The sequence below is a fragment of the Manacus candei genome, unplaced genomic scaffold (genome assembly GCF_025592945.1).
Source record: "Manacus candei isolate 608988 ecotype Guabito, Panama unplaced genomic scaffold, ASM2559294v1 h1tg000005l, whole genome shotgun sequence".
Taxonomy (NCBI): Eukaryota; Metazoa; Chordata; class Aves; order Passeriformes; family Pipridae; genus Manacus; species Manacus candei.
The window spans coordinates 13136284-13151970 of record NW_026138053.1 but is presented as its reverse complement, the minus strand read 5'-3'; the positions used below and the strand labels follow the sequence as shown (position 1 = coordinate 13151970).

Here is a 15687-nt window from a genome sequence, read left to right as displayed (position 1 = left end):
AGGGCAGCAGAGAAATTCTGACACTGGACCACTGAGGTGCTGCTCCTTCCCTTACTGAAAGCCCAGGTATAGACCCTGGACCTTCCTGTAGAGCAACAGGGTCCCATGCCTGAGCTGCTGCTTTACTCTGAAAATTTAACACACAAATAGGTTTAAGCTCTTGAACCATACAAGCTATACTGTACTTGAAGGAAGGAATCAAACAATCTACATTTAAACAATCAAATGAACTCTATTTTACTATGTCATATTTCAGCTAGATGTGCAGTCTTGGAGTCTGTTTGCTGGACTGTGCTTTTAACCAGAATACTAAATCCCAGTGTATAGGAAATACTTCTATGCAAGTGATTTGGTATTAGTTAATTAGGTGCACTAGACTATTTTCCTCCCAGTGAATGGAGCTTGTATACTGGTATCTGCCATTAACACTAAATGGGGCTTACACATGCAAAATCCCTCCGGCACTGAGAGAGAAAAAAATCTTTTCAGTTTCATAAATAATGGATCTGTAGCAAAATTAGCATTTCATGAAAAATTTGAAAAACCAGAATGAAAATATAACACAATTTCTATTTTATATGTCCCAGTTTGCCAGTACATTGTGTGATTCAACACACAGGTCATCTCTTGTACATCTACTACATAATCACATCAAAAATTTTCTCAGTTATTTGCAAACTCACCTACTCACCTATGACCAATGTCCTCTATGGCATTAGGAAAGTAAAAGCACCCATATTCTACGAGAGCACTGTGGCATTGGGTTAATTTTTTGTTGTATGAATATTTCTGTGAATTTCTTTTTATTGAATTGTAATAAACACCATAACTTTTCTACTATGAAGTGTTTGTTTTTCTGTATATGTTATGTGACATGCTTATACACAAATAAAGAATGGTTTCTCTGTAGGTACAAATATAAGAAATTCTTCCCTATTCTATTTCAATAAACATTCATATGGAAAAAGCTATAAGCCTAGGTTATTAAGCATGCACACTGCAGACTGTGTATAGGATACTAAGTAAATATACACCTATTCATGACATCAAACATTTTTACCTCGTAGTCTGCTTTCCATGGTGACCAAGATACGCAGCAATTGCCAGCCATTTTAGCTGTACTCTTACACTAAACCTGGCTGCATTTAAATCATTCAGAGTTCTGCCATGAACCTTGGTGGAGCAAGGATTGCAGCTTGTTTCTTTCGGAACACGATCCTGAAGATCTCACCTAAGCCAAAACTTCCCTATGAATCTGCCCACTGCAATTTGGAATAGAGCAAGGAATAGCCCTGCAGACTCCCACAAAAATCTCCAGACATGGCCCATGCTTGGTAGTGTGATATAAAAGGGCAAGAAATCACTCACATGTTAAGACAAGTGGGAAATGATTTTAGCAGTCCCGCCCACAAATGATAAGACATTGCATTTCCCTTCTTTTCAGGATTCAGTATCTCAGTCTCATGGCTTCAAAATCTTAAAGCAAAACCTATTAATATGTGGTTTGTGTTTCCGATGGAACAGGAGTTGTAATACCAGCAGGAAAACAAATTCCAAGAGTCATATTTTGGGGTTGTTCCATATTCTGAGCCTAAACTGTGAAACAGTTTTTCCTTTTTTTCTTCTGTGGTGAGCAAATCCACATTTAGAGCAGATGGATGCAAATTCTGCAGCCAGGCATATTTACAAACCAATATTTTTGATCAAGAAGAAAACAAGTGACTTATCAATTTATAAGCATAAACTCATCAAACACATTGAGACAGAAGGAAAAAGTTACAAATACATTAACCCATGCTCTTATTCCATAACTCCTACCATTAGGAATTTCACTCAACTATTCTTTTGCAGGACATATTTAAAGAAATTTTTTAATTCTCCCTTTTAGATTGTACTTTATTCTATGGTTTTGGTGTTTATAAGCTATAAAGTTTGCTATCAAACAGGGGTCAAGATTATATTTTTTGATTCTTGATGCCATTATTTGGCTTCTATTTAAAATGAAAAAATTATTACTGTTTTCCCAATGGATCAAACAAACAAGTGGGGAAGTCAAAGGAGAACAATAACATCCTCCCTGTGGTTGAGCAATGTGATTCATGTTTCCTCCTTCCAGCTTTCTGCCTATGGGAGCACCTGCCAACGCTGAGTCAGCGCCTTCCCAGGAAAAACTCATAAACATGTTAGAAGACATTCCATTTTGTCGTCTACCTAGGCACACTGGACTAGTATGCAAATAAGACAGCACAAGAACAGGACCACAGCAGCAGTGCTAATGCTCTAAGTGATCTTCCAGTGTAATTAGAATTTGTTTCATCACACTAATTTGACATGGCAAATTAGTGAAGCTAAGATAAGGGGGTTTAGTAGAGCCAGGGCACTGGTATGTACACAGGAACTTGTCAGTAAGTCCATTTGCAGATGGGAGTTGTGTAACATTGCAGAGAAGTGACAATTAGTAAAAGCTCTGGAAAATATCAGTTTGTTTTATTTTTAATCTGGGAACTTGATAGGTTATATTTTCTTCTGCTGCTATTTTATAATAGTGGTTTAGAGATCTTGGCCTCTCTGCTGTTGAGAAAATCTTTCAAGATTTAGGATAAGCTAACATGGTACTACAATTATACAAGTTTAGTCAAGTCTGGCCCAGTGGTACACAGCAACACGCTGTGTTAACACATGGGAATTCAAGGGGCAACTGTGATTTCTGTTTCCCAGAATGAGCTAGCCGAAAGCCATTCCATGGTGACAGCAAAACTCAGGACAGTGGCTGGTTTCTTTTCTGCACCCTCCTGCCCCAGCCTATGCAAGCTCGAGAGGGGTCTTGAACCAGAAATGAAAACTGCTCCCTATTGCTGCAAAGTAGTCCTGAAACGCAGAAAATTTTAAGGATGTCTGAAGCAGGCAAAAGTCTGACAGAGGTTTGAGGAAAGGCCTAGTTAAGGAAGAAGACTTGGTCAGCTTACAGCATTAATGAATCTTTAACTTCCTGATTAAAATGAAGATTTGGGATTGTTTTCAGTTTTCTGAAATAATTCATCTGTAATATTAGGGTAATTAAGATACCTGACCTTTGATGCTACAGATCTTTTGGACCTGTTGAGATCATCAGCCAATTGAGAGCATATGGCTAGAGATGTGATGACACTCTCAGCTGAATCACGAACCCACACACCATCCCTGAAAGATCATACAATCATAGAATTGACCGCGCTGGAAAAGACCTCCGAGATCATCAAGTCCAACCCTCGATCCAACACCGCTGTGATTACAAGACCATGGCACTAAGCAGCTTCCTTTTGCATCTCACACTCCTGGAAAAAAAAAGGCCAAAAGGAGGCCTGCCCTGAAATGCAGTCTAAAAATCTGAGACAGAATTTATATTCTGTGCTCCACTGTGTTTTAACTGATTCAGAATAACGCTTGTGGATATAATAATGTCAATTGCACACAAAATTTGCATCATATTATGAGATGCTAAGACAGAGTTTATTACTTTGGAACTTCTAAGAATAATGTAGTAGAGAAAGATGTATCTAAATAGGCATATTTAATCTGATTATTCGTTCACTGATAGGATAGTGACCTATTCTTTCAGTTATATGCTTTGGATTGCTTCTATAATTTGACACAGTCCTGAGGATAATTTAAGTTGCCTTTAGGAAATGCTGAAGAAGCCAGTCTATTCGATGTTTAAAAGGAAAAAAAAAGGTACTGATAACCCAAGCAAGTTTCAAGACAGTGTAGAAATCCTCACTATGGAGCCTGAATAGAATTCAGAAGGGAAGAAGTAGAATAGCTAAAAATGTAAGCTGCCCTTCAAACGAGGAGACATGCATTGGTATCTTCAAGTTTCACACATCTCAAAGTGGTAACATCCAAAGAACCAAAACAGAACAGATGTTAGGTAAAGTCAACCAAGTCACCCCAGAGACTATGGATATTAATCTTTTCTTTCCTTTTCAGATTAGGAGTGGTATCTTTGGGAGGAATATCTGACAAGAACACCAAATCCTTACAAACCCAGGGTTTTTTTGGGCAGAGTTAAAAGGTTAACTGTAAGTACACTCCAGGAAGAAGGCAATGGAATTCCACTAGAGAGAAAATTCATTTCTTCTCTTGGAATCACCTTTTTGAACCTTTTTTGGCTGAAAAATGGGTCTCATGCTCTATAAATCTGAAAATTGTAGCATGGAGAGTTCCCTAAAACCTGCACAGTAGAATTGCAGCCCTGAGGTACAGCCAAGTGGAATAGAATTGAGAAAGAAAGGTGCTTTTGTGTTCACTCACACTCAGAAAACCTTCTTTGGGTTACCTATTATTTTATATGAATTTTCAAGGCCTATTGTGTTCGTTGTTTTTTTAACAGTCTTTTCCCATTATAGGAATCACTTGGTAAGGAAACAAAATAGCATAGTGATTCTTCATTCCCAGAGATGCTTGACCAAACAGGTACTCACACACAGAAGCAGACAGCATTTTTATTATTTATGATACAAATAAGCTAACATCACCTGCTTCTGAAGGTAATCAGATATTGCTCATATTTCAAAGCTCAAAAAGTTAATACTAATGCCTATTCTGAAGATTTTTAAAGGAAATCCAATTACAACTAGAAGTTGAGGAGAGATTATGGCAGAAAACAGTCATCATAATACAAGCCATTAAAATGCCTTTTTTAAAGACGGAGGAAAGGCCATGAGATACTGTAGGGAATATCTCATGGCTAGTGGGAGGGTTAAGTAAACAAATGATAATAACACCAATCAGACCTCTTTGCTTAAAGCCTGCAGAGTCAATCTGCTTCTGACTGTGGAGCTACCAACCAGCAAAGGCAAACTAATTAGACACAGTCAAACACTTAGGCAATCACACCTTGTGAATGTAAGCGTCTTCCTGTCATTTGGCAAGTCTCTCAGCTGCCTCTGAGCGTGAGACAACAAATCCCCTGCAAACAAGTTCCTCACTCTCCCTGTTAGTGAGATCTAACAGAGCACAATGGCTGGAGGTGAAAGGTGGCAGTCTAGTCAGGTAATGACATCGTCTTGAACAGCCCACATTAAAATAGCGGCACTTGTTTAGACTAGCCTATTTGCACCTACCTGCAGAGGGCCTTTTTAATGTAATTATTAGCCTCTGCAGCCCTGCTTAGGATTTGAAAATATCATTCATTTTCATCTTGCTTCAACTACCGCTGCTATCTCCTATTCAATCTCAGTCACCTCATCTCCCCACAAGTAAGTGTAGAAACAGAAGCAGATGAGTTGAATTAACAAGAAACAAGTTGGCAGGTGAGCTGTGTGACACAACAATAAAAAAAAAGCTAAAAGATTTGACAATATATTCTAACCACTACCTGACTGTAGCAGAGCTGCAGGCATTGAAATAGCTTCCCAGGGAAAAGAGAAAAGACAGCAGGAGAATGGTCTAAAACCCAAGGGTAGGAACCAATCCTTATGAGCCTTAGAAGAAATATGTAATTACTGTCTTTCAAAATAGCCTTATTTTTTGGGGATTTAACTACTCACTATTGACACAATATGACAAGACATACAGCCTAAGGAATCTGCTAAGTAACCACCACCCAGTTCCAGCCTGAGATACCCACACACACAGCTGACTGCAGAAGCCCATAGGAAGGAATTGTGTAGCCACAGGCCAAAGTCTTAATTCCATTTTCCAATGAGAATACACATTGAACTGGAGAGGTGAAGGGAGTTATCTTACCTCTCCGTGTCCTCATTCACGAAAGGTCCAGCAGAAGCTTTCTCAGGGTATCTCAGAATATAAACATAGCACTTGCCAGGTAAGTGGGGCAGGATGTGTTTGGAGAGTACTCCAGCAGCATGTGGCCAGTGACATAAAAGCTGGCGAAAAGAGGGACTGGTCCAAGTAGAGAGGCTGTAATATCCACTTCCTCTTGCCAGGGAAGCACAGACCTGTTAAGCATGAGATCACCGCTCTGGGGAAGTTCTACAAAAACAAAAACTGGATGAAAAATACATGGAAGAGGAAAAAAAAGAATTTCTGCTTCCTTTGTAAAGAGTGTAATTGCAACTTGTTTTAAGTTGACATCAACAAGGAATAAATTATTTAGTTTTTGCCTTATGTGGCAACAGTCTCCTCAAAGAAAGGACATCTTGTTTACAATATCAGTCCTAATTTCTGATAAAGAGAAGGCTCTCAAACAGTCTATATGGAAGGGTTGCTCAGTGTGATATTTTGACTTTTGGTACAATTACTTTGGGTTCTACTCTTTACCTTGCAAATATATCACAAGTAGTACCAACGAAGAAAATTCTCTATCTTTGTGTTGACAAGGTATTCATATTAATTTCTCCAGCATACAGCAGTTTCACAGAAGAGTGTTGTAGAGTAGGTTACCATCTTAATTGGTGCCACTGCCCAGCTTCCTCTGCTGAAGGAGTGCCAGAGCATCATAGTATGTCCCAAGCATTGCTGATACCTACTTTGTTTGTTTATAGTTTTTTTCCTCCATCTGGCTATGATGGATGAGGGTCCTTTAGCTACACTTGTTCTGTAAACTGATATTATGCATCTGACCTAAAATGACAGCTGGAATCAGGGCCACACTTAGAGATAATCATGCCCAACACAAAAATATAAGCGAGTTCTGGAGGGTGCCAGCCCTGGGTCAGTCTCAGCTTATTTGTCAATCTGCCAGTTCACTGCTCCTCAGTGCTCTCTTCCCTGACTAGCAGAAGGCACTGCTTTCAGGGGTAGTAAATGCAGCATGTTGAGAGACAAGCAGTTGGCAGGAGTCCTTATGACAGGGGTGGGAAAAGCAAGACAGGTAGCCAGATGGATCTGGTGCAGCCCAAGGCAAGCACTGGAGCAAAGGGGTGAATTCGAATCAAAGGGTAACTATACCACGATGGGAGTCTCTGATTATAGTGACACTACATAGGCAAACTATGTATACTGCAAGCTCTTATCTCTGCTCTGATCCTACTGCAGTGTGTTGGGCAAATCTTGTTCTGCAGTGACATTCTAAGTCTTTTTATATTGCTACTATTATTGCTGCTCATGTCAGCTTGTCTCTGATCAGTCCATCCTTCGTTTTCCACTTGGTCTCACTTTGGTACTTGGGAGGGTTATTAGTATTCACTGATCCTCTGGGCTCTGTATTAATTTGCTCTTAAACATTTATACCACTTCCATCAGAAATTAGGACCTACAGAAACTAAATTTATTGGTTAGTAAAGCAGCATGTTTTGCAAACAGGAGTATAATCTCTCATCAGACTACCTGATCTAAGTGGGGAAAATGGGGAGGCTCTCCAGCCATCATACCCTTTAGCTAGTTAGGATACCCTGACACACCACAGCTACCGTTACTGCAACATGCCTACTGAAAAAAAAGAAAATTTTAAATGAATTTGAGGAGTTCAGTTTGAAATTTTCAAGATTAAGATGCTGAAAATAATTCATTTGCTCTGGATAAATTATTCAGTGCTATTGCACCACTAATACTTGTTTATTTATACTTATTTATATCCACATATATGCAAACACACCCACCCCAACACAGTTACTTAGCTTAATATTTTAATTTATAAAATATTAAGTGATGAATACAGTATTATCTTGCATATAATATGACCTTATTTTTCAGGCAAAGGTGACAGGGTATTGAAACATCAGTCTGTGTGTGAATCTCTGTAATGACATGCCACATCACGAGAAGCAGCTGCCTCACAGTATTGAAACAGCCTTTGCTCATACAAGCCTGTCAAAATTAGGATGTGACTGATCCCTGTACCTGTAACTATATTCCTCTTGCTACTGTATCTCATTTTTCAGCACATTTCATACTGCAACTAGAGGGTCCTTACTTGCAGGTTCAGGATTTAGAGGACAGGTTAAAGAACACCTGCCCTTTTGGAAGGCCAACGACAAAAGCATGAAACCACTATTATCTGTAAAATGGAAGAGACACTGTTCATTGCTTTGGCCACAGACCTGAAGCAGGAGTACTGGAGAAAATCATGGAACCAGGATTTTGTCACATTTGTTCATTCAGGCTCTTCCCACATGACCCTTCAGCCATCAGACCTGAATAAAAACAGAAGGGATGCTCATAGAGCAACTAACTTCCTCACATAATAGACATCTCTTGGACCTGGTACAAGCTGTAAGGATGCCCAAACAACAACATTTGTTCTCTTTCCTTTTCTTTAAATAGTATTTTAAAGAAAACCACTTTCAAAGAAGAAAACATTTCCACAGAAAGGAGCAACCAAGGAGATGGCTTAAAAGAGACCTGAGGCAAATTAAAGCCCAATTTAACTTTTGTTCAATAACTTCACTTTATTTGGATGAATCATTTATGTGGTAAAAAACTTCAGCTTACTACACTAGGAAACTCAATTAATAGCCAAAGTGCTGAGAGAATAGGGAAGGGGAAGCATGGAGGTAAAACTCCAGCTACCAAGTTAAGAAGCAGAAATAAAAGCCTTTTTACACAGAGCATTAGAAACATTGAAGAGGAAATGGGAACAGTTCCTCCCCGCCAGTCCACGGCAGGAATAATGCTTGCACAGGGGAGTTGATGAGTCGTAAGAGAAAATAAATCCAGGTGCAGGACTCAGGAATTACTTGCATCACACTATGCCATTGCAGGTGGGCCCCAAATGACCAGCCAAAGGCCATAGGGCAAGCCTGAAGCGGAGCAGGGATAGGACTGTCAGTGCCCCAGCTGCCTCACTAGCACTGTCATGACCTTCACTGCCTCCAGTGACAGGTCAGAAAGAGGGTTTCCCTGACTGCTCCTTGGATTAGGAAAAGGTATTTTATTTTGGCTTGGAGACACACTTTCCCAATTGCTCAGTCCCTTGTGACTGGACATGCTTCTTAGGGGCTGCTCTGCCTCTGCTCTCTAGTCAGAAGGTATCAAGAGAACTGAGAACAAAGGGAAATCACAGCTTTGCCTTTATCACCAAGACATGAGAAGACAGAAACAACCTCAAGCCTTTTTCACATCACCCATTTTTTTCATTTGGATCTGTAACAACACAAATAGCTCTTAAATACACAGGAAAGTATTTAAGCACAGCATCAGACAACTTTTTCTCAATCATGAAGAATCCATTCCGTGGAAGTGTGAGAAGCCAGTTGTGGGGCAGGGCAGTTTGTGAATTACAGCTTTTTTTCAAAAAGGAACAGAGGGAATGAGCACTTCCGTTCTCCAGCAAACTTTAACTTAGCAGCAGAAAACAAGTTCTTAACTAAATTTTTTTGCTGGTTTCCTTATTTCCTTAAACGTAGAGGAAGGAATATTATGTTCAAGTAGTAGACACAGAAAAGGGAAAATTTAGTAGCTGAAACTGAATGATAGCTTGACTGCAATGGTCTCTCAGGTTTTATCACATTAGAATATGTTTAACCCTTCAAAATCTGGTCATTTCTCATGTATGGTAGGAAAACTGCTTTGTTACAAAGAGAAAGAGAAAAATGCACTGGTACATATGGTATACCATTAGTAAGTCTCACACCCCATAATAGGAACATTTGTACATAAATGTGATTTTTGGGATCTAGCCAAGGGCAGAGCACCCAAGTGAATCATAATGCACAGCTAATGAGCTATCTTTGGTAAATTTGGCACTCAGAGTTAATAGAACCAATTTGTCCCCAAAAAGCTAAATCACTTAGCGCTTCTTTGGAGGTGCTAAGTGGATCTAGAACTTCAGGATGCTGTCAACAAAAACGATAGAAACTCAAAGCTGCCTGTTAATTTGTGCTCCTCTCTACTTCTGTTTAGAACAAAGGTAAGATGCGTGAGATCCTCTGACAGGCAGGCAAGTTCGTTACAGGAAGCAACAGTGCAATTTAACTGTGCTCCAGGGCTGAGCTTGTTGTCTGAGGTGGGTGACCACAAAGAAAATAGACTATTATTTTTGGGAAATATCCAATTAAGACAGCAAGACCCAAAGCCCTGAAAAGATGTTGAATTGCCCATATCCTAAGCATTTGGAGATGTGGAGTTCTGGTTCAACCTCCTACAGACTGCTTATAAATTCAGATCTGGAATTATATTTCACATCCTTATAAAACAGAAAGGTATTCAATTCAAATTGAAATTGAAGGGGAGGCTGGGAGGTTAATATGAGGTTTTTGTTTGGGAATGTCTCTGGTGGCAGAAAAAAGTCTAATTATTTTCCATTTAGAGAGTACATCTCCAACTCAGAAAGTCACTGTCACAGCTGTATTTCCTATGGGAAATTCCCCTTAACTCCTCCCTTTCAGGTGTAAGTTGCCATTAATGCCCTTCCTATGTTGAGCAAAGGAGCTGCATATGGATGTGCAAAAGATATCCACTGAAGTTTCCACTTTAATATCCAATGAAAAATGTATTTGGGTAGGGAACTCTAGTTTTGAGTGTATAGCAATTGTCTGCATTAACCAACCAGCCTAAGTGGAGTGCACTGAATAGGAAATGAGAGTAAAGCAAAAGTTAGAGCTATGCCAAACTACCTGAGTGTAATGTGGATAGCAGTGAACTGTGACTCATGTCATGTTGTGTTATGTAGCGTCAAATCATTGTACAGTGTGACACAACGTAAGCAACATGAGTGGCGTGAATGTGACACAGTACAGCCTTTTTTCCTCTCTCCTTCTCTTTTCTTTTTTTTTTTTTTAAGAGCATTTTACTTTTAATCAGATAGCTGCTGTCAATTCAGATAACAGCTGCCTGACCCAAATTTTCAGCTGACTGAAGTGGACGAATATTGAAGTATGGACTTTCTATTACAAAAAGTTAACATTCCAGACTAACATCTCTCCACTAAAAACACTCCTGTCTCATTCTCTTCCTCCCTTCCTACTTTTTTCTCCCCTAACACTAGTTATGTTTTCTTACTGATACTGAATCAATAATTTCATTTCTATATTACAAATCTTAAAACAATACTGGCAAAAAAAGTATACTAGAATTTTACTTACTGATGTTTAATTATTAATGTAGGCTTCTTTAAACATATTTGGCTCTCTGAAACAGCTCTTTAGAGCTGTGTTCCATTTCTTATTGCTTACCTATTCTGTTTGTTCTCTGCCTCCCTGATCCTTTTCGATTTTCTGCAGGTTAGCAAGTGCTGCATTGTCTGCTTTTGAAATGTGTCTTTAGGCATGCTTTTGTTTGACAAGGAATGCCAAGGCTGAGCTGACAAAGTCTGTTTGAAAATCTTTTTCCAGGTATACAAGATCAGTAAGTCTGTTCAATGTATTCTGTGATTAGTATTTTTCTTCAGATATTTATATCAACATTTCAGGTTTAGTGAAAGATGTTTTCTGAGCATACCTGTCAGTGAGAAACCTACTAAAGGTAAGTAACAGTATCATTTATATATTCAAATGTATAAATATATTTATGGTAAATAGTTGACATCTCTCTCCATATAACTTAAAAGAAAATATACCTTTAACAAGCAGTCAGCCACTGTTCTTTTCACAGGTTGAAACAAATATCAACTTACGAAAGCTGTCTTTAGGTATTTTGGCTCTAGCTCTTTACAACCAGGATAATTTTAAACATAATATTTAGATTTCTGCACCCTTTCCCCTGCAGGGGCAGGGGCACTGGGGATAATGTTTGTCCTATAAGGCAAACTTTCAGGTGAAAAAAGTCTTTATATATTCAGACATTGCACACTCATGAATTCCAAATAGGATTTGATGTTGATTGTTTCTGGGTTTTTTTTTAACTCAAGACACATCTTTTGCCTTTTACCTCCCTAGTTGCAACAGAGATCACATCCTTGACAAAACAATTTGGTGAAAGTTGTACCCAAAGCCTGCCTAAAAGAGGCAAACTGAACAAAGGTGGCACAATTATAACATGTAGATCCCTCTTTTAGCAACATATCTCCTCTTTGCTATGGGATAAAATGGCCTCAAGAGGCAGCATTCCATGCTAGTGACCACAAAGAATTTTGTGAATCCTTGGGAAAAAAGTACAACAGCCCCAAAATCTTCACCATTTATTCCTATCCTCCATAGAGCTGCCATCACGTAATTCTGTTGTCACTGACTGTCCTCTGATTAAGGCTGGAGCCTGATACACTCTGCCTTTTCATGGGGACATGGGAGCAAATGACTTCCATATACTAGGCAGTGCTGGGATTTACCAGTGGTGCTGGGATTCCAGGAACTTCCCTCTGATCTGGAAATGAAAGTCTATGTAGAGGATTTGACACTATATGTCAATGAGTTAGCACGGATATGAACTGAAGGCAGAACACAGACCTAGCTGAGGAACAGAAATTTTCATGTAGAACCGAATTTTCCTTCTGATGACCATAACAAATGCTTGCTGGAAAGCAGAAGGCAAATAAGGGATTTGTGAATCTCTCCTATGGTAAGATTAGGTCCACTCTCATCTAAAAGGCTGATGAAATTCTCCAACAAGAAAGAATTCTCATTTTCTTATGACCAAAACTCCAGGTATTGGAAGTGTCAAATCTTTAATTGTAAAATAAGCTACACTTTTTATTTAGGTTTATTCTTTTTTTGTTTGTTTTGTATCTTTGTTTTTCATAAAGGACTAAACCAAATACCTGAATTTTAACAAGACAGAACCAAAATCAAGACTCCAGTTTTGTCACTTGAACCTAAAACTGCTTCACTGTAATTGAAAGATTCTCTTCTCCATTAATGAAGTTCACATTACACGCTCTGTATCTCCATTAGGTTTAAGAAACATGGAGCCATCTCTGGTCAGCAATAAGCAAAGAGATTCCTACATCAACTGGGTTTATTAAAACTCCACTGTCCCCTCTCTTTTTTTCCACATACCACTAAATTTTAAAACAACATCAAGATAATAATAGGCAGTCCAATCCTACCAAGGCATGACCTTGTCAAATCCTGATCAAAAGAGATGAGCATGCACACTCCATATTTTTTCCCAAAGGGTATGGTACAGAGCTGAGAAAGACCATCAGAGCTAAGATTGGAAACTATAAAATATGTGTCACTTCAAAAATATATTTTATTTTCCCTTCATTTCAATTATATTAATGCTAATCACAAAAAAATCCATGCATGTAAGAATCCACTGCACATTCCTTGCTCAAAGAAAGACATAATAGAAAATGTTTGGGTTTATGTAAAAATAAAAATCATAAATATTCTAACAGTTTTCTGATACAGCAAAAATACTAATCTAGTGCATTTGAAACTGGAAAAGGAGAACAATTGATCTTAACTTTGAAACATGCAAAAGTAATTTCCTTATGATCTTTTGCCATAGGAAATGAAACCAGTCAATTCAAATGTAGAGAAGTTGATCTTGTTTAAAAGGTGCTTGGCTCTCTAATTACATGAGAAGTACCTTTCTTTAATAATTCATTAGAAATATGGGGAGGGCAATATAAAGTCTAAAAATACGCACCATGTAAACTACTGTTGAATGGCTCTCTTAAAATTAAAAGCTGAAATTCTTTGACTGTCTCATTTTCTAGCAGAACACAAGAAAGGAATATTTTAGTTGGTTCTCACCCTCCAGGCAAAGGAGTATAAAACCTCTGGCCTGATTCCAACCCCATTATCAAAGGACCACTCACCTAATCTAAAAAAGCAGCTCTTCATCAATTTATCATTAACAAGAGCATTACAATATAATGTAGGAAAACGGCTTTTCACCAGGGATTCAGTTAATGGGAGTCTAGAGCCACATAACAAGCATGGCAGAAGATGTTCCACAGTAGGTGAAGATAATATACATATATTCTACACAAAGAATACTGCAAATAACTCCTCTGTTGTTGATGAGCTCTCTCAAATACTTTTTTTTTAATTTTAAAAGTTGAAATTTCTTTTAATTCTACAGCAGCATACATGAATGTAAAGTAATTAGCTGCTGACTCCCTATAAAAATATTTTATAAAATATATTTGGCATCAGTGAAAGTGTGACTCTGGTAGGTTTTGTGGAATTTTGCTACTGTTTATTCCTGTTCACTCTCTATCCCACTACTTCTAAACTCAGGAATTCAAAAATCACAAGCCAAGCATCCAAAATTCAGGTTAGTTAAGATATCAAAAAAAACTATGTAAGAGATTTTTGACTTTTTATCCTCCTTCTGAGGATTACAAATTTTCTTCTCAATCTAAATCCACAGTCCATGGGATGAACAGGCTATTTTATAATGTTTAAGCAGAAGCTGAATTTGGACATACTTCTATGAATTCTGCAGCTGAAACTTTAAGGAAAATGTTGATATTGTAAGGCAAGCCACAAACTCACAACCGATGAGTCTCACATCAGTACTTAGGCTGTTGTGCCACCCTTGGTCATTAATGTCATGTCATCACTCTATCACATCCCCCAGCAGGAAAAATTCAAGCCAGACTAGGGCAGGTAAGTAACTTTCTTATGCAGCTCACCAAAGCCTGCAATACAGAGTTGGTAACACATTTTTGAGCTGAGATCAGCTGGGAGACAAAAGACGGTATCTGTTCTAGCCTAAAACTTGCCAATGTAAAGTTAACCCACCAATGATGCTTGAAGGAAGTGGAACAGCAGAATGAGTTTGTATCAGATCAGCACTTTGCATCATGAGGCTGCTGCTTTTTGGGGACCTTCGCAGGAGTCATGAAGCTAACTGTATCACATGGCCTCATCTGAACTCAAAAGAATAAAGAATACTTTATGGATAGAGCATGCTGGAGTTTCACAACAAAACTAAAAAGAGAGTTTCACACCATTAGTATTTCTAAAATAATTTCATTTTAAGAGAGACAGACATTGGTATACTCCTAATATGATGTTTCCCTAGAATATAGGTTTACTCAACTGTAAGATACATAAAAACTTAAGTATTTTGGACTTATCTGGTGGAAATGAACTATTTTCCAACAGCTCTAGGAAATTAATCCATTACAGGCCATACAAAAAATTCTTGGGCCTAAGTGAAGACAAAATAAATTAGGGGGGAAAAAAGCCACGAAATTCACTTACCTTTGGTAAATGAATAGATCTGATGAAATAGTGACCTGCGTGGCATTTACATCACTTTGACTCAGATCTAGGAGTGAAGTATGTATCCTGAAAAACATACCAAGTGTTGCTATACATAGCAGTTCATCTGATCAGCAATGCAGGTCACAGCAAACACTTCACCCCAGTGCTCAGCTTACTGTGCGGGCTCCCCGCAGAGTGCAGATGAGTTCAAGGTTACTACCCTGAAATTTGAAGTGCACTGCAGGACTGGCTCCAGCTACCTGTGAGACCTCCTTCCCCTTCTCTGATCATGACCTCCCATGACAGCTGGGTTCCTTCAGACAGTGAATCCGCCAGCCAAACAGGCAAGATGCTCCTGAGAGGAGGAGATGACTTTTGGAGGAGCTGGATGTGGACTATGGACCTTCTTCCCTGAGGAGAGAAAAATAAACTCACTTGCAAACTTCGTTGTAAACCTCATTCTTCCAGCTGAACATCCCTCAATAATTTCTTCAAACAAAGCAAAATTCTATAGAATAATCAAACTCTTTTCCTGACAGGCTGAGAAGAGACAGAGGGGAGTGCTTCATACACAAAGATGCATTCACACACACACACAAACACACACTGCTCTTAGTAACAAAGTATTTTGATATTACACTGCATGAGGGTACACAAGAGCATACTGAGACCAAACAACACAGCTACAGTGATATTTCAGAAATAG

The 15687-nt window shown here is 38.6% G+C and overlaps 1 long non-coding RNA gene across 1 annotated transcript; it reads right to left on the bottom strand.

Annotated features, from left to right (window-relative positions):
* Positions 1–5733: 5733 nt before the first annotated feature.
* On the bottom strand, positions 5734–15377 carry LOC127478015 (uncharacterized). Its single transcript, XR_007907101.1, has 3 exons — positions 14979–15377; positions 7983–8075; positions 5734–5973 (listed from the first exon to the last, which is right to left on the bottom strand). It is a non-coding gene; the product is annotated as an uncharacterized LOC127478015 (long non-coding RNA).
* Between the last annotated feature and the right edge of the window lie 310 nt (positions 15378–15687).